This window comes from Manis pentadactyla, chromosome 1 (genome assembly GCF_030020395.1).
Source record: "Manis pentadactyla isolate mManPen7 chromosome 1, mManPen7.hap1, whole genome shotgun sequence".
Lineage (NCBI taxonomy): Eukaryota > Metazoa > Chordata > Mammalia > Pholidota > Manidae > Manis > Manis pentadactyla.
This window is the reverse complement of record NC_080019.1, coordinates 235,734,440-235,748,578: the sequence shown is the minus strand read 5'-3', so window position 1 is coordinate 235,748,578 and position 14,139 is coordinate 235,734,440. Positions and strand designations below refer to the sequence as shown.

Here is a 14,139-nt window from a genome sequence, read left to right as displayed (position 1 = left end):
TGCTCCGCGCCCAGGCGTCCGAACCTGGCTCTCTGCCTCGAGGCTCCGCCTCCACGTGGGACGCCGTGGCGCCGGCCTGCGTTAAGTGCGGACGTAGATGGGAGCCTCTTTTTTAAGGAGCAAAAGATTCGGGCAGATAATGCGAAGATCAACAGCCAGTAGCTCTTGGAAGGATGCTTACGGGGCAGCCCATCAGGGAAGTGCCAGTGAGAGCTCGCGCACACCCGCTAAAGACCCGCAGGGATGTGCGTGCCTGGAACCCTCATCCAATGGTAATTTACGGCCACTGTGGAAAACTGTTTGGCATTTCTTTAAAGGCTAATTTTTGCCTACAACGTGATCCAGCCATTGAACTCCTATGTGCCCAGGAGAAGCGAAAGCATAGGTCCAAGACTTGATTCATAACAGCCAAAAATTGGAACTAATCCAAATGTCCAACAGATGAACATGTAAACGAACTGTACTATATTCACACAATGGAATACTACCCAAAATAGAAAGAAATGAACAAATCCAAAAACCCAGCAAGAGATGAATGGGTAAGCAAAATGTGTTCTATACACAAAGTAATTATTCTGCCTTGAAAAGGAATGAAATTCTGATGCATGCTTCATTGTAAATACGCTAAGTGATAAAAGGATAAATACTATATGATTCCACTTAAGGTATCTAGAATAGGCACTTTGCTGAGACAGGAAGTAGAGTAGAGGTGAGGGGCTCGAGGGTAAGCCGGAATAGTTACTGTTCCACAGGTATGGAGTTTCTGTTCACCATGATGAAAAATTTCTGGAAACGGTGATGTTACTGTGAATGTACTTAATGCTGGATTATACACTTAAGAGTAAAGTGATAAATTTTATGTATTTTTTACCACATTTGGAAAGGAAAAGGAATGAACTAATAAACAGCACTGCTGCCAGATTGCACACGCACAGTTAGGCCAGAGTCATAGTCAACAGAGCACTTACTGCATTACTCCACTTACATGGAATTCTAGAAAAGTCAAAGCTAATCTGTAGCAGTGTAAATCAGAACAGTTCTCCTAGGGCCAGAGGTGGAGTTGGGGATTGACTGTGAAGAAGCAGAAGACATGTTTCGGGGTGACAAAAGGGTTCGTGACTTGATCATGGTCTAGTTACATCTGTCTAGACATTTATCAGAAATCATTAAACTGAGTCCTTAAGATTTGTGCATTTTACTGCACCTAAATTTATTGTACCTCAGTAAACATTTTAAAAGAAAAAAAAAGGCAAAAAATATTGACCGTGATGTTTGTCATCATTACCATCCCTCCAGGTGCTTGTGGAAACAGCGCCTCAGAGCTTCAGTTAAGTCTCTTTCAGAGACGCCAAAGCCGAGGCCAGCAGGAGTCCAGGGACTTCCCAGGCCAAGGAGGCAGTGTGGAGTGGAGCCGGGAGCAGGGCCTCTTGGGGTGCCCACCTCACACATCGGAACCCTCCACACAGTGGTCCCTTGGTGAGCTGTGCCTTCTCCGAGAGCATAGTCCCAGCAGCCCTGTGTGGCCCCTTGTGGCAGACGAATCTCACCCCCTGTGTGGGGAACGGCCACCTCCCCTCCAGCCCCTTCACCCCATGACCCACTCCGCGGCAAGACGGCCTTTCCACAGTGAGACCCTCATGGAATCCCTCTGCCTCAGAGTCAAATCCAAAAGCTGGGTTAAGTCCATAGGTTCAGAGCATGAATGGCCACTGCCCACAGGCTACTCAGAACTGCCCTCCCCGGCGCTGGCCCCTCACCCCCACTGCCGCCCTCCCACCTTCCAGCCTGCCCACAGGCATCTGTCCCCTCTCCACCTTTGAGGTTGGTTTAGAGTATGACATTTCAAGGAGTGCTTCCTTGATCTGGACAGTCAGAGGTTCTTCACATTCTGTGGTAATTGTCCCTGTATCCTGTCCCTCACTGGGCCCTGTGGGGTGGGAGCTTAGTCTGTCATTCTGTCCCCATCACCCAGCTGGGTACAGCAGGTGCTCCAAAATACATCCCAAGTGGACAATCGTTCAACTTCGGGAACTTCCAGCCAAGGTGGAACGCCCGGGAGAGGGTTTTTCAGGCGTTTGTGTTAGGCAGCACGGAGTGATCTCTGAGACACATGACGCGAGGGGAAACAGAACCAGCTCTGCGCTTGTCCCAGCCTCCTGTCTGGACGGAGTTTCCCAGGGCCATGAGGGGGCGTCTGTCAGGCTCCCTGAGGTGGAGAGACAGGACCGGGCATTGGGGGGGATCAGGATGGCTGAGGCTGGCATGGGGCGCTGCACAGACCGGCCTCGAGCTCTCCAGGGGCCTCCCCTGTGGCTGCAGCTTAGTGAGAACATGTGCATGTGAGGAAACTGCCAGAGACAAAGAAAGGACTGCCCAAAGGGGGAGAAATGGTAAATTGCCACATCTACTCATAACCAAAAATAGCTTGTGTTCTCAGCAGCCATAATAAAAATCCCCTAACCTGTGGGACACTACATAGAGTTCTTGGGCGGGTACGGTTGTGGATTAAAAACTCACCTAGATGATGATCTGCTCTGATCTAACTTGGTAAAGCTTAAGATCAAGCATCAAAATGACCAGAACATTGAAATGTACCCCAAAACAAAGGTCAAGAATGTTTACAAGAATACAATAGTTACTATTGGCACCCAAAAAGGTAAAATTTGCAATGTCTGGCATCCAATTCAAAATTACCAGTCATTCTGTAACATCTTTCTTCCTATGCTGACAGGTAGTAACCACACTAGTGGGGGTGAGGATTTAATAATAAGGGTAACTGTTGAACCACTGGTTTGTATACTTGAAACCAATGTAATACTGTGTATCAACTATACTTCAATAAAGTAGTATGCTTTAAAAAAATTACCAATCATGCAAAGAAGCAGAAAAATATGACGTATAATAAGGAAAAAATGTCAATAAAATAACAGATGATTGAATTTGTAGACAAGCTCATTAAAACTTGAACTTAATATCCCATATGTTCAAGAAAGTAGAAGAAATGCTGAGCGCATTTTGTATTTATGTATATACAAGTTGGACACCTAGGAGCACCCATGCGTAGTTGTAGTTCAAGTCCAAAGGTCTAAGAACCAGGAGAGCTGATGTTGTAAATCCCAGTCCAAAATATGACAGGCTCAAGACCCAGGAACAGCTGATGTTTCAGTTGGAGCCCAAAGGCTGGAAAGACCAATGTGCCCGCCCAGTAACCAGGCAGGAGTTTCCTCCTAATAAGCTTTTTGTTCAAGTCGTCAATTGATTGGCTGAGGCCCACCCTAATTGGAGAGGGTGGTGTGCTTTACTCAGTCTGTTCAAATGTTAACCTTACTCAGAGACACCTCAGACACACGCCCAGAATAACGTTTGCCTAATGTCTAGATAGCCTGTGGTCCCGTCAAGTTGGCACAAAATTAACCATCACAGTATGTTGTTCAGTTTCCACGTATCTGTGATTTTTTTCCTGTTTTCCCTCTCTTACTCCTCTTAGTTTCATTCCACTGTGACTGGAAAAGATCCTTCCTATGATCTTGGTCCCTTACAACGCCTCAGGACTTACTCTGCGGCTGCCCGCGGTCACTGCCGGACGCTCCACTGCACTGAGACCATGTGTGCAGCGCTGCTGGGGGGACGGTTCCCTCGGTCCGTTAGGTCCGCTTGGTTCACAGCGTCGCTCACGTCTGCATTTCCTTCCCCACCCGTCTGCTTGTTCTGCCCCCTATGGAACGTGGAGAGCTGCCGCCTCCAGCTGATGCAGCCGCGCTGCCCACTTCTCCGCACGGTCCCGCCGGCTTTGGTCATGCGTTCTGGGCTTGGGGTTGGGTGTGAGTAACCGTTACAGCCTCCTGCTCTACTGTGCCTTTTATCAACACGTTTCCTTTTCTGTAACCTGTTTTAACCTGTTTTGATTTAAGACCATTTTGTTTTGCAATAATACAGCCACCCATCTCCCCTTTGGTTACTATTTGGGTGGCATGTCTTTTTCCAGCCTTTTCCTTACAGCCTCTTTGTGTCCTTACATCTAAAGTGACTCTTGCAAGCAACATAGAGATAGATTTTGTGGGATTTTTAGAAATCCAATCTGCCAATCTGTCTTTTAATAGGAAAGTTTAACCCATTTATATTGGATGTGATCATTGATAAAGAAGGGTTTACTTGTGATGTCTCTGTACATTTTATGTGGTTTTTGTTCAATTCCTACGTTTCTGTCTCTTTTTTGGTTATTTAGTTGATTTTTCATAGTGTACCACTTTGATTCCCTTCTTTCTTTGTGTATTTTTAAACTACCTTCTCAGTGGCTAAGAAATTATAATTAACATCTTAGATGTGTAACAAGCTAGTATGAATAATATGGCTTAGTTTCAGTAGTTCACAAGCACTCTGCATCTGTTCCACCCCCTCTATATTGTTATTGTATTACATTGTTAAAATTAGGCTTTATACATTGTATGACTATTAACATAGATTTATAATTGTTGTTTTATGCATTTGTCTTTTAAATAATCACATAGAAAAAGAGAAGTTGCAAACCAAACCAAAAGTACAACAATGCTGGCTTTTATATCTACAAATAAAGTAACTTATCCTAGTATTATTTTTAATTATGGCATCCAGTTACTGCCTCGTGTCCTGTCATTTTAGCCTGAAAGACTCCTTTTAGCATCTCTTGTAGGGCAGTTCTACTGTTATGTTGTTTGTTTGTTTTTAATAAGCAAATAGTTGAAAATTTCCTGTCTTAATCTCTAATGTCATAAACATCCATAGATACAACTCACATAAATCTCTCTTGAGGACTCGGTAATTTTAAGAGTGTAATGTGGTTCTGAGACTAAAGAGTTTGAGGCCTACTGCTCTATAATTTATTTCTGGGAGTCAGCTTGCCAAATCATGGCTATGAGAGAATGAATATCCTTCAGTTTAAGCAGTAATGCTAGACTTCTTCCCCAAATGGCCATTCTCCAGTAATCTCTCTAAGCTGCACCTCTGGCCCTCCTTTCCTGCACGTCTCCCTCCCCTGCTCTGGCCACACTGGCCTCTATGCTATCCCCAGATTCCCAGGTTCACTTCCACCTGTTCGTTCACTCTCTCATTTCTGTCCCGTCTCAGCTCCACTACCGCCCCACCTGACGTACTGCACGTGTGTTTATACATTTTCTGATTCACCCTCTGGAACGTCACTGTCCAACAGAAATACAATGTAAGCTGCAAATGTGAGCCCGTTGGTAATTTAAAAATTCCTAGTAGTCGTGCTAAAAAATAAATAGCTTCAATTACTTTTAGTAAAATATTTTATATAACCCAAAATATAAAAAACATCTCGACATAAAGTCAATATTTAAAAAGTTTATTAGATGGTCGACATTATTTTTACTAAGTCTTTGACGTCAGGTGTGTATTTTACACTTAGAGCACGTCGCGATTCCGATTAGCCACCTTTCAAGCGCTGGGTAGTCGCGTACAGCTGGTGGCTGATGCACTGGACAGCGCAGCTCTACAGTGTAAGCCCTGAAAAAGCAGGACCTGGCCTCTTTTCTGGCCAGGCCCCCAGGCGCCTAGCACATAGTAGGTGCTCGATAGAGTTGTCTGAGTATGTGAATGCTCGGACGGCCTCGCCCCGGGCACTGCCCACGGGGATCGCCGACCGGCCCCCAGAACTGAGTCCCGGAGGAGGCAGCGCTGTCACAGGCGGGACAGCAGCGCCCCCTGCTGGGAAGTGGAGAGTCGCCGCCCTGAGAACCAGGCTCCCCAACCCGACGCGGGGTTGGGGGCGGCCAAGGGAGGAGGTGGGCCTGGATGCCTGGAAATGATGCCGCCCGCCTGAGCCTTGAACCCTCAGCTTGCCAAAGGCCTTTCCCAGACCTCACCTAGTATTACCAGGCACCTATCGTATTGAGAATCCCGTTGAAGATCCAAAACAAGGAGACCATGCCAGGCTCTTTGGAAATGGCTACCTGAAGGAGCCTCGAACAAGCCGGTACTAAACCCAGCCCCCTGCCCAGCTGGGTCTAGGCCTTTTGAGACCCTGATGAAAGCCGATCTCCTGCACACACGTGCACACACACACACACACGTTCTTGCTAGCAATGTTCAGAAAGCCAGAAGATTAAGCATGAATGAGTGGCACTTCGGGCCAGTGACATAGAGGATCTCCAGTAGCAATCAAGTTTCTCTTCGAGGTGGAGAGAGAGCTTCTGGCAGTGCTGAATGAATGCAGCAGGGTGATAATAGTAAAACAATAATAACCATTAACACTTAGCATCTGTGATGTGCCAGGCACTGTTCCCTGCACTGTATTCTTCTCCCAGTCCACGGCCCTGTGAGGTGGAAATCATAATTATTCTCATGTTATGGCAAGAAACCTGAAAGGAAAGGCTGAATGACTTGCCTAAGGCCATAGATCTGCCATGTGGCCACACTGGGGCTCAACTCTGGACGAAAGATACCACGAAGTAGTAGAATCTGGTCTCAACCTTATCAACTTTTATGTAACAAATATTTCCTGAGCTCTTGTTTCACACAGGCACAGAGCAGTGAGCAAAATCTCTGCTCATGGAGTTTTCGTTCTAGTAGAGGAAATAAGACAGATCAGTTTACATATCATGTCTAGTATGATAAGCACACTGAGCGAAACAGGATTCGGCCAGGCGGTCCTGTTAAAGGCCTCCTGGGCCCGAGGGCAGACAGTGGTCTTGCCTCGTGGCCTACTGGGTTCAAAATTGCTGCTTGGCAGCAGGACGTGGCAAGAAGTGTGCAACAAGGGCAGCAGTGACCACACTGGGCAGCTGACCTAAAGCCCTAAGAGAAGAGAGATACAGTTTTGAGACAGATAACCGGGAGGGCTGCGTTGGCCAGGCAGTTGAAGACTGGGAAGATGTGAGGCTCAGGTAGGACCTAGAGGCAGGAACACGATTTGGGCTTGTGCTGTGCTTAGCCCGAGGCTTGGTACAAAGTAGCTTTTCAATATGTGTGGAGAATGACTGTTACAGCCAATAAATGGTAAGAAGAACAGAGTATGTGTTGACAGTTGTGTGTGTGAATGAGAACCAGGGCCTCAAAAGCCCTCAGGGGCCCATGAGTTGGCAGCCAGACCTGTCTGGATGGGCAGGAGGTGGGGCGGCTGGGACCCTGGGAGGCCCAGTGTGAGGGGGACCTGCAGGCCTAGGTCCCCGGCTGGGTTTGTAATCTCCAATAGGAGGATTTCCAGGGGTTCCAAGGGGGGTACAGAGCAGGTGGGCCTTTGAGGCCTCCCTTGGCCAACTTGAGGCTCAAGTCCGAGGCAACATGGCCAGGAGCCGGCCCAAGACTCACCGCCAGCAGGGGCAGAGCCAGACTGAAGTTCTCTGGCCATAAGTACGTGGAGGGCTCCTAGCCTGGGGTCCCTGCAAGCCCTGAGGCACGTTCAGGACACTTTTGAATTGTAGGCAGGATTAGGTGTGTAGGGACAGTCTGGGGAGAGAGCTGATGGCTATTTCATATTTCTGGAGGTAAAGAAGGCTGGGATCCTGCCACAGGAAATGAAATCCACAATACCCCCTTCCCAGGCTCAGGCTCACACAGACCCTGTGTTGCCTCCCCAAGTGTTGGCTGGCTGCCCCACCATGTCCCTTGGGGCCTACCATGGAGGACTCAGCCACCCCCATCCAGGACTCTGTGTCCACTCAGGGGGTGGCAAGAAACAAGACTTTCTGCCGTCGTCGGGGGCTGCTGGGCACAGCTGGGAGCTTGGAGCAGCTTCCCACGGCTGCCGGGGACAGGCAGCCAAGGAATGCTTGTGCTTCCTGGCTTTCCTGGGACCCGCTGTCCTGCTGCTCAAGTCACGGCTCCACTGGGCTCCACTCGGGGCCTCCCTGTTGGTACATTTTATCCTATTATGAAAGGAATCTGGAACGAGATGGCTCCGGTGCTGGGCAGTGCAGGACAGGCATGAGGCCGCCCAGCTGTCAGCACCCCCACCTCCTCCCCTGAGCTTTCCCTGCTTGGTCCCCACTCCAGACCGTTCTGCACAGTCAGGCAAGTTCCAGCGAAGTCCGGGATGACTGGTCGGGGCCTGCTCGGGCAGCCGCCTCTGCTCCATTCTTGTCCACCTGGCTGGGCCTAGGCAGCCACTGCTGCTGCACCCCTCCTGGGCGTTCACCACGCCAGCAAGAAACTCAACTGCTCCCCTCCGCAGAGACCAGGCTCAGTGACCCTTCCTCAGGTAGCCTCCTGAGGGCCTGGGCCGCCTGATTCCCCTCACACACGCTGTCGTTCCCTGTGTGTGGTTCTTCCCACTGAGGAGCTGGGAAACATGCTTCTCAGGGGTCCCACTGTGACTCGTACCTTCTGCCTTTGGCCTTCTTGCATGTCTGGGAACAGAGTGGGTGCTTGGTAGAGGGCTTTGTGGTGTGATCTAGCTGATTCCCTGCCCTCTACCCAGTTCCTTACCCTTTTACAATTCAGGACTGAAGGAGGCCGAGACTAAACACTGGAACTGCTGAAGACCCCTGTACCTCTACTGAGAATACCAGTCGACCACTGCCCCAGGCCTTTCTGCTGCTCTTTGAAAGGCTCCAGCTCACTTTTTCTTCTTCACTGGTTTGCCCTGCAGCCCCTTCCCTCTCTCACTGGTCCCTGGCTACTCCCACCCATCAGCAGTGTCAAGACCCCACCCAGCTGAGGCCAGGACCCGGGAGGGAAACAGAGATGTGGGCCCCGTCTCTCCCAGGTCTAGAAGCTCTTCTCATGGGGTTCAAGGCCTCTGTGTCTCGGGCTCCAGGGGTGGATGGGTCCTGGTAGTTGAAGCTTTGAGGCTCCTGTGTGCGCCTGTTCTCATTCAGCGTCCGCAGAGCTCTTCACTCTGGTTCAGGCAGTGAAGGCACGACGTGAATGCAGATCCGCAGCTTGGCCGCTTACTGTGTGACCTCTGCTAAGTGACTTAACCCTGGGCCTCAGCTCCCCCTGTAACATGGGGCCACTGACTGCCACAGAGGGGTGTCAGGGAGCATAGCAAAACTTTGTGTATCCAGGGGTGCAGGACAGAGCTCAGTGGTGGGAGCTGTTGTTATGATCAAGGGTGATCTTTGCTCTCCAGGAGCTTGAGGCCTCCTAGAGACAATGTTGGGGGAGTCACATGCTGGGAAGGCTGGCAGGTGTCTTTTTGGCTGGGATATGCAGCACTTGGCAGGTGTAGGAAGAGGGGGCCTCACAGGTCATATTCCACAGGGAGTGAAAGAGAGGGGATGAGCTGGTGGGTCGTGAGCAGTCTAGGGCAGGTCTATCTCCCAGCGTGGTTCAGCGTAGGCCTAAATGTATTCTGCAGGGGGCTGGAAGTCTCCGAAGGTATATTGGTTTACAGGGTTTGGGCTCCAAAATACCAACTGGACTCTGTGGAGGCCTCTCCAGAAGGCTCCGGGTCTCCAAGAGGCATCATCTTCTATCACATGTTCTTTCATTCATTCCAGCTTTACTGGGCACTGGAGGGTCCCAGGGTGGAGGGGGGCTTAGACAGACACAGGTCCTCACCTATCCTGGGGAGAAACTTACAACTGAAGGAATAATAGGGTGGGCTAAGCAGGGATCCAGGGACTTGCACCAAAGCCAGAAACTGAGGCAGGTAGTGCGCAGGACTGAGGTAGGCCAAGTGGGAGCAGAATGCCCTGGGCAGGATTGCCAGGCACGTGAGAAGGCTTGAGGGGGCTGGCAGATGCTGGCGAGTCTGCAGGAACTTAAAGAGGGTCTCTGCGGCTGGGGCTGGGGTCACGTGCAAAGAAAAGCTGTGGTAAAGAGGCAGGGTGGGCACTGAGAGGGGCAGAGTGGAGCTGGGTGGGCAGGGGCAGTGAGCAGCCCTTGTCCAGGGTGCTGAGCAGCGTGCCAACTTGGGTTCGGGTCAGCTCTGGCTGCTGTCAAGGGAGGCCTGGGTCAGCTGTGGAGCAGAAGGCGGCCTCCAGCAGAGGACAGGGCTCCACGGCCCTCCCTCCTGCAGGCTACACTTGTTTTATGGGAGAAGGTCCTCGGAAGACCCCGGCCCAAGCCCAGGATTGGGGCTGCACCCCACCCTCAGGCTGACGGGCCATGGCCCTTGGCCCTGGAGGAGTCTGGGAACAGCTGGTTCTCTTCTCCAGAGGGCAGGGAGCCCACAGCTGTGGTGGGTCTTCAGGACTGGGGTCGAGGACATGTGAACAGCAGGGCTGTGGCTGGGCCAGTAGGGCAAGCAGGGGAGCAGGAGGTCACGGCAGTTCAGCTGAGGCAGGGTCCCACTCTGACCCAGCTGTCGTGAGCAGCTGCCGCCCAGAAGAGGAGAGAATCTGGCAGCAACAGGTGAGGCAGCCCCCTCGCTGCTGGGCTGTGGGAATGGAGGGCCCAAGCCAGGCACGCGGGAGGTCTTGGGGGGAGGGCAAGCTGGGTTCCCCTGCAGTCAGAGGCAACTGCCTCCCTCAGGGAAGGGAAGGCAGGGAGGGGCTGGGGGCCAGGCCGGGGAGTGAGCCACGTGCTCTCCTGCCCCTTTCAGTAATTCCCCAACAGTCCTCCTTGGCTGCAGGTCCTCCCCAGGACCCCCAGAGCCCTCCCACCGGGGATCCCCAGGTTGACGTTTCCTCTGCCTGCTCCTCCGCGCCTTGTCTGCACCTGTGTCCTGGCCCTTCTGGAAGGAAAGTAAACAACCTGCAGCCTTGGAAACACTTTGGCCCACAAGGGTCGAAGAGGGAAAGAGTTTGCCCCAGGTGCCAGCCAGCTAGACGAAGGCACCAGGGCCCCTGCCTGTGTGCACCCAGCCTTTGGGCCTCACCTGAGCTGCACACACTGTACCCACCTGCCATAAGGGCAAGAGGTGTGGGCATCCCCAGGCCCTGCCTCCTGTGGGCTGAGGGAACTACAGGGAAGGAGGTGATCCCAGATGGTATGGGTGCGGTGAGGAAGCCTGAAGGCCCCCATTTTGCTGCCCACCTTGACAGCAGGGCCTCAGGGCGTCTGACAGTGAGCAGAGGTGAGCATTAGGGTGAGCACAAGGAGTTTTAGGCAGAGGGAGGGTGGGGGTCAGTGGGAAAGAGCAGCTGCTGGGCCGTGACTCTGGGACCAGGACATCCCCTTCGGGAGCAGCTGTCCCTCAACCCCATGTCCCACCTCCGTAATATACCAGCTGCCCACATTCCCTCATGTGCCAGGGGGCCTGGAGATGGGATGATGCAGGCAGATATGAAATGTTTCTTTTCACCTTCTCTGGAAAAACTCTTGAGGCATCATGAATGGGTCTTTGTACAACCCTCGGGATACTTAAGCACCACAGCAAAGCTGCAGTCATGGGGGCAGCCATGCCCATACCCCAAGGCCCAGAACCCTGGCTGCACACTGGCCTCTTTCCTATCTGGGGGGCCTGTCCTGCTCCCAGCCCCCAGTCCTTCCCATTCCAGGCCTAACTGGTCCCTAGGGTCTCTTGTCTTGTTCAGCCTACTGAACCCATCTGAATGATGTAAACCCTCTGCTGCCCATTCACAAGTGACGGAGCTGGGACCTCGGTCCAGTCTGGGTAAGTGGCAGCTGCAGGGAGGGACTTTTGAGGGTCACTGGGTGAGCAGTCAGCAGGAGGTAGACGGGTGGGCCAGCTGGCTGAGGCCTCTCCTGCTGCCTGCTGGTGGCACCCTACCCGTTCCCAGGACCTCCTGCACACCTGTGTGGGACCCTCCCCTCCTTCCCCTCTCCCACTCCTCTTCTACCCGTTCCTGGCCTGGGCCCAGCCATGGGCTTCCTTGCCCGGGGAGCGGGTGCTCTGCTTCTCTAGCGGGCCCTTCACCTGCAGCGCACACCAGGGGCTGCCGAGCGGGGGAGCTGCTTCTCCCACTGCAGGGACCTGGCTCCCCTGCTCCCATCCCCCTGGGGCTGGAGGGAGGAGGTGCTGTCTCCGCATTCCGGGGAAGGTGGGGGCAGGGAAGGAGACACTTTCTCTATCAATACTAGCTCTGACTTGACTGCCCTGGCAACAGCTATCCCTCCCCCGAAGGACCCCCAATTCTGCCTCTCCCCCTCCCGCCTCTTTCCCACCTAGGAGGGGGGTGCGGCGGGGGGAGACTCCAGGGCCAGGGCCAAGACGCTGCCCTGACCCCTCGCCCCACCACATTCCTTCCCAGAGGCCCCGGCCGCCGCCCCACCTCCTGCTCGCCCCTCTCTGCTCCCATGCCGCTTGCTCCGGGGATCCTGTTCTTCTGGCAGCCCCAGCCCGGCTGAGTGGGCCTCAGGCCCCTGCCCTCCCACCCACGGCCCCGCCTCCATGTTCACTGACCCTTCGCAGCTCAGGCCAGGTGACCTGGCGGGTCCCTCAGACCTGCCCGCTGGCCCCACCTCACCGAGGCTGTTCCCTAGGTTTGCTCCCCGGCCTCCCAAAGGGCCAGGCTCCCTTTCACCTCCTGCAGGACTGCCTTCCCAGCACCTGTGCCCCTCCCAGCCCTCACTTGTGAGGGTTACATTTGCCTTCGCCTGCTTACTTACTGGCCATCTTGCCACACTAGGTTTGGCTCCGCAGGAGACCGCATGCTCCATTTACCCCTTGCTGTGTCCCCAGCATAGAACAGACCCAGTCAGATTGCAGATGGCAGGAAGTGATCTGTCGCTCTCAGTGACAGGCAGGCCAGAGCCCACACATGAGGTCATGTGGTGATGGGGCTGAAAAAAGAGGCTCAGAGAATGCAAGCCACTTAGGTCATGTCACACAGTGAACTCAGCTTGGGGCCCATGGGGGCTTGCTCATCAGGTCACCCACTGGGAGGCTTGGCTGAGGAGCTGACATTCACTCTTGATCCCGCTGTTACTTCCCTTCCAGGTGGCTGCTGGAATCCCGCAGACCGCAGGCAAGGGCTCCCAGATGCCCTGTCTGTCTCTTGTCACCATTCAGTCTAGAGCAAGGCCTATCTGTCCACTTGGGCCCAACACTTCCCAGCATTCCAAGGGCCCACCTGTCAGCTTGGTAAGCCAGGACCAGTGATTGCTGGGTAGCCTGTTAGTGCCTCTTGACGAGGAGGCCACAGAGGGGAGACCAGGCTGATGAGAGGGACAGGCCCAGATCTCAGGCCAGCTTCGAGAGGAAGAGGTGTTTCTGCCCTAGAGGAGCCCGTGGCTGAGCTCTGAGGCACACATGGGGCTAGGACCCAGAGCAGAGAAGGAACTCTCAATTTGGCTGAACCAGATGTGTAGGGTGGCTTCCCCCAAGACTCTGGGATTAGGAGCTAGCTGGTTGGGGACTGAAGAGAATTAACAAATAGGCCCCTTAGCTTTGCTTGCTTCCACTGGCTGCCCAGCCAGACCAGACCTAAACTGGTGTTCAGTCCAGTGTTCAAGGCCACAAGTCCAGTGTTTTGGGAACAGCTGCCCAAAGTCTGCCTTTGGGGACTGTCTTATCCCAGAGCCAGCAGGGAGTGGAATGTGGCTAACAGAGGGGGCAGGGAACATGTGTGTCACCCACTGGGAGATGTGGCTCTTATTCCTTCAACCCATGCTCACCCTTGCTGTGGGGTTCCTGTCTCCAAAAGACTGCATGTTTCCGGAGGGCTGGGGCGGATCTTGCCACCTGGCTGGCTGGAGGAAGGCTCTGTGCCAGACCTGTATAAAGGGGTCTGGTGGAAGTGCTAGAGTGGAGAGCCCTCAAGGAACGAACTGGCTTCTGGAAGGGCTTGTGGTAGGCTCAAACACGCCCACTGGCAGCTTCTCCCGGATGAACTTATCAGCCCTTTCTTTCTGTCAGAGCTGCCAGACAATCTGCCTTCTGTTAAATCCAGACAAAAGGGCCCCCTCCCTTGCCCTGACTTGGCTGGCCCTGCTTGCCAGCCTACTGCTGCAGGCTGGCCTGCAGGCCTGTGTTTGGATCGGGCACCTCCACCCTCAGCCAGCATTGACCCCTGTCCCAGTTCATAGGGCCTGGGGGGGATCAGCAATAGAAGTCTCCCTCCCTCTGGAAGAGTCAGGCTGGGCACTGGCCCTTGGCCTTCAGTTCTTTGGGAGCATGCCAGAGTAGGTCCTTGAATCTTAGGACCAGAAGAAAGTTTGGTCCATATAGGTGTCTGCTGGATTTTGTCTGAGCTAGAACCAGAGCCTCAGCTGAAATACACCAGCCCCAAGTCAGCACTGGGACGTTTGCCTGGGGCCTGCACAGACAGGGCTTGGACCCTGAGGGATGACTTC

General features: G+C 53.2%; 1 long non-coding RNA gene across 1 annotated transcript; it reads left to right on the top strand.

Moving 5' to 3' along the window:
• The first annotated feature begins 28 nt into the window (after positions 1 to 28).
• LOC130679218 (uncharacterized) lies at positions 29 to 4,598 on the top strand. Its single transcript, XR_008992328.1, has 2 exons — positions 29 to 539; positions 1,297 to 4,598. It is a non-coding gene; the product is annotated as an uncharacterized LOC130679218 (long non-coding RNA).
• The last annotated feature ends 9,541 nt before the right edge of the window (positions 4,599 to 14,139 follow it).